The sequence below is a fragment of the Pyrus communis genome, chromosome 3, assembly GCF_963583255.1.
Source record: "Pyrus communis chromosome 3, drPyrComm1.1, whole genome shotgun sequence".
In the NCBI taxonomy this organism is placed as follows: domain Eukaryota; kingdom Viridiplantae; phylum Streptophyta; class Magnoliopsida; order Rosales; family Rosaceae; genus Pyrus; species Pyrus communis.
Genome location: NC_084805.1, coordinates 20597667 through 20606034, shown reverse-complemented (window position 1 = coordinate 20606034; position 8368 = coordinate 20597667). Strand labels below are relative to the sequence as shown.

General features: G+C 33.7%; 1 pseudogene; it reads left to right on the top strand.

The window, feature by feature from the left end:
• Nucleotides 1-4622: 4622 nt before the first annotated feature.
• Nucleotides 4623-7456, top strand: LOC137728402 (uncharacterized; annotated as a pseudogene).
• The last annotated feature ends 912 nt before the right edge of the window (nt 7457-8368 follow it).

Genomic DNA, 8368 nt, shown 5'->3' with positions numbered 1-8368 from the left:
CTTACAACCCAAATCCCACAAATTACAAATCCTAAATAGGACACCAAAACCAAATAGGTAACACAAACCTAATTTTTTGCATCATCTTAATTTTGAGCCGTAAAACCCAACAAGCTGTCTGCGTGACCTTTTGCTTCATGGCGAAAAATTTGAGGAATCAATAGTGTATGGGCCTGAAATCCAAAAGGAAAAAATAACTCAACTAAGTATATATAAAATTAAACATATAAAGGGTAAGATCAGCAACATCACATAGAAGAACAATTAAATGCCACTCTCTCAGTCTCGAGTACAACTGCACTTTGTGATTAAAATTCACACATGTTTCACATATGCTAGGAACTAATGTTCCTGTAGGTTTTTCATCACGAACGACATTTGCAATCTACTTTTCAATTTCAAACCTTAATTATTCATTGCCCATTAGGAAATGACTATATTGCCCGGAAACCCTACTCATAGTTTATAAATCTGCAATTTTCAAAGCTTAACCTTAAACATTTATCATGCTGAAAAAAAAAAAAAATATCACTTAAGCATCTTAATTGGATTCCCTACAATTTGGTGGAGGTTGAATGGATTTTTCCTCCCATTATACCCTCGGAAATATAAATAATCATTGGAGACCGAGCAGCACACACTCATAAATAAAAGATAAGAAACCTTTGGTTCAGGATAAACATAATGCATACAGAAGAATAAAATTGACAAAAAACAGATCGATGCACGGAGAGATAGAGGCATAAAGAGAGAACTTACATCAGCTGTGCTCTCAAATACATATGGTAATCTGCATACAAAGAAACATAATACTGAAACAGTTATAAATCATCCTATTCAAACAAATCATACGAAATGTATAAAGATTACCTTAATTTCTGATTCTATGATTTTGCATTTGACTCCGCCTCCACGTTTTTTGGTTCTCTTTTACTGAATTAAGTAATCGACTGAATTACTTAATTCAACTGAATTTAATCAGAGAGATGAAAGCTTCAGTATAAAAAATATTTTATGACCGACACGCACAGCAAATCATCAGTAAACTCCAAGAACCTAATTGTACAATAAACACTCTAGCATTAACTACCCAAGAATGATAAACATGCTTATTGCCAAAAATGATAAACATGTTTACCTTGACTTCATTTTTTAATGGCATAATTAATAAACTTTCCATCTGCATGAAAATAACCTTCTTCCCTCTCCTCGTTCAAGTTGAAAGCTTCTGTTTGAATCCCATCCGCAACAAAGTCCTTGTGATCCTGCCAAAAGATACCCCTAATCACTGGCTATCGCTTCCATTGATCCAATTAGCAGAAGTATCCAACAATCTCCTCGACTGAAAAAATTCCTGCCAATTTAGAAAAGAACTATTCCAAATTACGGATGTACTCGATTAATTTAACCAAGAACATGCACGGCACCACCACTATTAAGAAGCATCAAGATACAACGACAAAAGTTTCTACAATCAGCTGTTAAATTGCCAGCAAAAACATGCATAGAAAGAATAAAAATGACCACAAAGATGGCAAAACGATTAACCACACATGTTGTTTATATGCCCAATGAGAGGAAAAAGCTTCTGCAATTGAAAAAACGAATTTATATAAAACAGACATGTCACTTTAGTCTAAGCTCACACACCATCTGAAAGAGCCTATTGTATCCATTCCAATTATACTTATGTGGAGCATCTCCCTCTACTATTCCCCACCAGCAATCAATCATAAACGCCATCTACATTAACTGATTCCAATACCCTTAGCCGCTTTAGTAGACCATCTGGATCAACCAGCTCACACTTCATATTAATGACACCTAACTACCACCAAAATAAAAGACATGATGAAGAGCACACAAATTAGAGAATTAGCTAAAAACAACCCTTGTGTACTAAGTAGAAGTTGAACTCACCTGACATGGCAACCTCAATGCGTTACTAACGCATTGACAAACAGAAAACCAACAATTTAACTTGCATTGCAAATAAATATTAGTAAAGTTATAGAACTCACTGGTAATTTATTTGAAATGTTAGGAGTATCTAGTGTATGCATAGGGTAGACGGTTCTTATAAAACTCAGGGCTTGAAAATAAAATAAAGTAAAAATTGAAAAGAAATCAGAACTACTAAAAATTCCAACATTTCTTGATCGTTGAAACTAGTTTCGTATAATGCGTATGCCATCAAAACAATAGATTCACTAACACTTGCAGTTTATTTATACTTTCATTAAGTATAACATAAGATTTTGTTGTATCCACTTGATTGTACGGGCCTTAGCGATGTCCGGCCTCCAAATCCCGATGCCAGCACCTGATCTTGCTCCACCTTCAACTTCCCAACCACTTCGCCCAACCGATACCCAGCAGCATGATTTATTAAACCTAGAAGATTTGTAGTTTTTGCATTTTTCTTCGGACATCTTGTTTGTACATTTTCATATATTTTATAATTAAATACGTTTTCTTGGTTTATTAATTATTGTTTAGAATTTAATTACAATATTTATTAAAAATTAAATAAAAAATATTTTTGCCAAAAAAAAAAAAAAAAAAGGGTTTGCGCGGCAAAGAAGTGACCTACGTCGCGTAAAACCACTTTGCGCAAAGTCTTTTTTGTGGTATCCACTACTGTAAATATTTTAAATTGAAGATCAAATTCATTCATTGTATTCATATAGGGTCAAGGAGTGTAACTCTAAAAAATCATCAAAATCGGAGTTAAAATAATTGTTAAATCTTGATTTTTCATTTATGACCGTCGAAAAGTTTTGTCCTGTTACTTGATCTTTGAATGTTTGTTATTTGCGATTTTTGGTGTATGCGATCTCAAAGTATATACAAACATGTTTGACGGTTGGATTGTTGAAACTAATTTCGTAGAATGTGTATCCCATCAAAACAATAGATTCACTAACACTTAAGAGTTTATTTATACTTTCATTAAGTATAACATAAGATTTTGTGGTATCCACTAGTGTAAATATTTTAAATTGAAGATCGAATTCATTCATTGTATTCATATAGGGTCAAGGAGTGTAGCTATAAAAAAATCATCAAAATCGAAGTTAAAATAACCGTTAAATCATAATTTTTCATTTATGACGGTCGAAAAGTTTTGTCCTGTTACTTGATCTTTGAATGTTTGTTTTTTGCAATTTTTGGTGTATGCGATCTCGAAGTATATACAAACATGTTTGATGGTTGGATCGTTGAAACTAATTTTGTAGAATGCTTATCCCATCAAAACAATAGAGTCACTAACACTTAAGAGTTTATTTATACTTTTATTAAGTATAACATAAGATTTTGTGGCATCCACGAGTGTAAATATTTTAAATTGAAGAATGAATTCATTCATTGTATTCATATAGGGTCAAGGAGTGTAGTTGTAAAAAATCATCAAAATCGGAGTTAAAGTAACCGTTAAATTATGATTTTTCGTTTATAACCGTAAAAAAGTTTTGTCTCGTTACTTGATCTCTGAATGTTTGTTTTTTGCAATTTTTGACGTATATAATCTCGAAATATATACAAACAAATTTGATGGTTGGGTTGTTGAAATTAGTTTCATAGGATGTGTATCCTATCAAAATGATAGATTCACTAACAGTTAGAGTTTATTTATACTTTCATTAAGTATAACATAATCCACTAGTGTAAATATTTTAAATTGAAGATTGAATTCATTCATCATATTCATATAGGATCAAGGAATGTAGCTATAAAAAATAATCAAAATCGGAGTTACAATAACCGTTAAATCATGATTTTTCGTTTATAACTGTTGAAAAATTTTGTCCCGTTACTTGATCTCTGAATGTTTTTTTTTTTGCAATTTTTTGCGTATGTGATCTTGAAGCATATACAAACAAATTTAACATTTGGATCGTTGAAGTTAGTTTTGTAGACTTCGTATCCCATCAAGTTCAATGGTGTATGTATGTGTGTGTGTGTGTGTGTGTGTGTATAATTATTAAGTAGATTTAAATTTATTTATTTTGTATGTATAACACTTAAGAAATTGAATGGTATGTATATTTATTAAGTAGCTTTAAATTTATTATTTTAGTTTGGGTCTGGGTTTTGTTAGAAAAATATATTATTGTGGGTTTTATGTAAAAAAAAAATTAAGTTTGAAGGGAGTAAAGTCAAATTTTAGTAAATTTTATAATAATTTTTTAAAAAAAAAAATACCTTGCGTGACGCCATAATGTGATCGTTGCGCAAAAGCACTTTGCGCGACGTCATAATTTATAACTACGTCGCGCAGTTGTTAAAATTTTGGCAGTTTAATTGAAAAAAATAGGTTTTTTTTTTTTAAGGTTTAATTGGAAAAGAGTCCAGACGCTACCCATCCATCTATCTCTCTATTCCTTTTGGCTCACTCGGTTTCTCTCCCCTCTCACTCATCTCGCCCTCTCTATCACTCCGTCACGCTCACGCTCAGAGCTGAGTGCTCCTCTTACTTATTTCACACAGCACAAACTCATAATATCCCTTTTCATCACCCAGACGACGTCTTTTGCTTCAGTTTCCTCCGAAGAACAACTTGGAGTTGAGAATCATTTCTCATTCTCACAATTGGCTCTGCGTGCAACTGTGTCTAAGTGATGAGTAGTCGAGCAGTGGAAGACGACGCACTGGCGAAAGCTGCACGAGCTACCGAAGCTCTTTACCTCCTCCGAGACACCTACTTTCTGGTCGACCTAGATGACAAAATCTCCAGATTAAACGTCGATTCCGATCTTGCTCTCAACCTCCTCGATTCCATTCCTCTTGATAATTTTTCCATTTACCCATTCATTTTAATCTCTGTTAATTCCATTTGAAGCTGACCTAAGTGCCTTTTTATTATAAACCCGATTTGTGCCTTTCTCTTTTGTGGGTTTTCGTTGATTCGCTTGTTTCAAGTTTGAAGTTCCAATTACACATAGAAGCTTAAACTTTGAAAAATAGACTAAAAAGTTGATGAATTCAAAATCTCCCCCTGGTAAAAGTGTTGTTTCTGTAACGATAATGCCTACATTGTGTTCTCAAATCGTTGTCATTGCTAATTCCTTTGTTATTATGTTGCATTTGTATTTGTATCTTATTAGTTGAAGTTTCAAAAACTGTGTCTTTTACCAGAGCAAAGAAAACATCCGGCTCAACGTGCGAAATACGATATCTGAGAGGAAAGATATTGGATGTTTTACCGAATTATAGAAAAGAAGCAGATGATCATCTCTCAACAGCTGTAAGAATGCATTGTGACTTCCTGTAGTTGAGCATGTTTGTAATGCTTTGAGTTCACTTCCTGAAATAAATTAAATGACGATGCAGGTTAAGTTGAATCCATCTTTTGCATATGCTTGGCAATGTTTAGGTAACTGCATTTGGAAGAAGGGAGATCTATCTTTAACCAAGAACTGCTTTAATCTTGCCCTAAGCAAGGTTATTCTTGATTAGATTTTTGTAGTTTTATTGCAGTGACCTCTCAATTCATTGTACTATAACTTTTATGATTGATATGTGCATTGCGTTTAGAGGTAGGGTCCAAACAGGCAAATACTTTGTCAACTTTCGATGCTTGAAAGAAAAATGGCTCAAGGCAACCGCTTTGTCACTCAACTTGTTTTTCTTGTTGTTTTTCATGATGTGTGCATCATTATGCTTACCTAATTTTCATCATTTTTCTGGGTACCAACAATGAAGCAGAACTTGTTGATGAAAGCATTCAACATGCCAAGGAAGCCATAACTCTTGATGTCAAGGATGGCAATTCATGGTGTAAGATCTCATAATCAACCATCTCAAAAAGTTCTATAGTCTTCAGATTTGAGTAAGATTTATACTTGATAAGTTGTATAGCATGTAACACTTAGTTTGCTTTACCATTTACCTTGGATGTTTGCTAGCCTTCTTCCAGTTAGCATAGTTTGACTTGTATCTTGTACATGCATAAATATTTTTTATTGATTCACTTAATCCCTTGTTTCATTTCTTTGGTTATTTTTTTGGAGATCATTGCTTATTCCGTTTAACAGAATTTCTCTGACTTTATTGGCAGACAATCTTGGAAATGCATGTCTTACAAGTTTCTTTGTGACTGGAGCTTGTGATCATTCCAAACTTTTGCAATCTTGGAAGGCATACCAAAATGCTGTAAGTGCTTAAAGTAAGAACTATTGTAGAGTCAGTTGTCTATGTGTTGTATTTCTTGTAAGTATGGATCTTGTGTCAGTTAGAAGATGTTCTAATGTTTTATGTTGCGTATCAGGAAAAGGATGAAAGAATGCAGTCCAATCCAGACCTATATTTTAACTGTGCCACTGTAAGCTCAGTTTTTCTTGTGTTTTGTCTGGAATTAGTACTCATAAGTTTCTCAAGTAGACGATTCGTCAATCTTTCTTTTCTATGAATCAACGTCTAGATAGGTTAAAGATAGAGTTGTACTAATACAAGTGGAGAGAATAGGAAATAGTAATTATATATTATTTTCTGTTTTTGTTAAGTAAAGAGAAGGATGTATGAAGTGACATAAGTTGCATGAGTCTTAGAAAGACATTCTGCCACCCGATTGGGTCCTTAGTACTGCTCAATATCTCATGTTTTGTACAATTATAAGATTAAGTTTCTGGTTTTAGGTAAACATATATCTGGAAAACTATGAAATGGCCCTTTCTGGATTTGAAGCTACTGCTTTAAACGATCATGGTCTTAATGCTACAGAGGAGGTTTAAAAGATTGTTAGCCTTCTTGACAAGCTGGATAATCTGTTAAGGGTAATGCATTTCTCATTATAAATGTGGTATTTCGGTGTCTTCAATGTTGAGATTAAGTTAGCCTCCTTGCATGAGTTTTCTGCCTTGATATTGTTAAGTATCAGTATCTTCGGGCGCTTTACCCGTTAGTTTTGCTATTGTTTTAACTTTTACATATTATTTACAGCCTTGCTGTGTATCTGTTTGTATGCTATATTACAAGAATTATGCACGACTTTGCTAGGCTTATTGTTAAGATTGTCAAAAAATTTGTTGCACTTTGATGTGTTTAAAAATTAAAACAATATCATGTTCCTTTGTGTTGATGACACATCTGTATATGTGGGTTTAATGAATTTGGTGTTAATGGTGACCCTATTGCAAAGGACTTGGCTCCCAAGTTTAATGTGTTCAAGAAAAATTTGTCTGCTAAGCTAGGGGTTACAATACCGGAGATAGACGTAAGTCTTTTTATTTCTTTCTCTGCAGTTTCTCCCCTGGATTCTATGGTCATGTTGCGCATTTGTAGTTTGACTTTGATATCGGAATTCAAATTTCAATTAAATTGCTCAGTTAGTGGGTCGTTTCCCAAAAGCGAAAATGGACATGGTCATGGAGTTAAACCCCAATTCTTTTGAATTGGGTTGTAATTCCAGTTTTTGGCCCGAGAAGCTGAGATTGCAGCCCAGTTTTCGATCTAGGACGAGAAGATGAGTATCATCTTATGGGCCTTACAGATGTCCGACCTCCAAATCCTGATGCCAACACCTGATCTTGCTCCACCTTCGACCTCCTAACCACTTCGCCCAGCCGATACCCAGTAGTCTGATGCATCAAGCCTAGAAGACTACTTGTTGTAGTTTTTTCTTTTATATTCAGACATCTTGTATGTACATTTTCATATATTTTATAATTAAATACTTTTTCTTGGTTTATTAATTATTGTTTAGAATTTAATTACAATATTTATTAAAAATTAAATAAAAAATATTTTTGCCAAAAAAAAAAAAAAACAAAACAAGGGTTTGTGCGACCAAGAAGTGACCTACGTCGCGCAAAACTACTTTGCGCAACGTAGGTCATTTCTTCGTCGTGCAAACCCTTCTGTCACTACCTTGATGTGACGGTTGGTGCGCTACAAAAATTCGTTGCGCTAATTTTTTAGCAACATTTTTTAACTTTGTGCGACGAAAGATCTGCGTCGTGCAACGTGTCTTTTGTACCAGTAATTATATATTGACATTCCACTGTTGCGGGAATGTCAAATGGATTATATGTATTGCATATAAGTGTTAACTAATGGACTAAATGTGTTATACGTGTTTTGCTTAGATTTTATACACACCATATTTTTAATTCATTTATCTAAAATATTACTAAACTATATAAAAAAAATTGGAGGATTCATTTCGTCCAAACTTCTGATATCTAAAATTTCATCCTACCATCTATTCTTTAAGAGTTCATTTAGGATCCCACTGAATTTTACTGCTTCCTTCATCTTCCTCCTCCTCAGTTGCACACTTATTTGTCTCCCAATCCCTTCCACTCCTGCATTATCTGTATTGATGAAACATGGAAAAAATAGACTTTCAAATAGCATATCTTAAAAT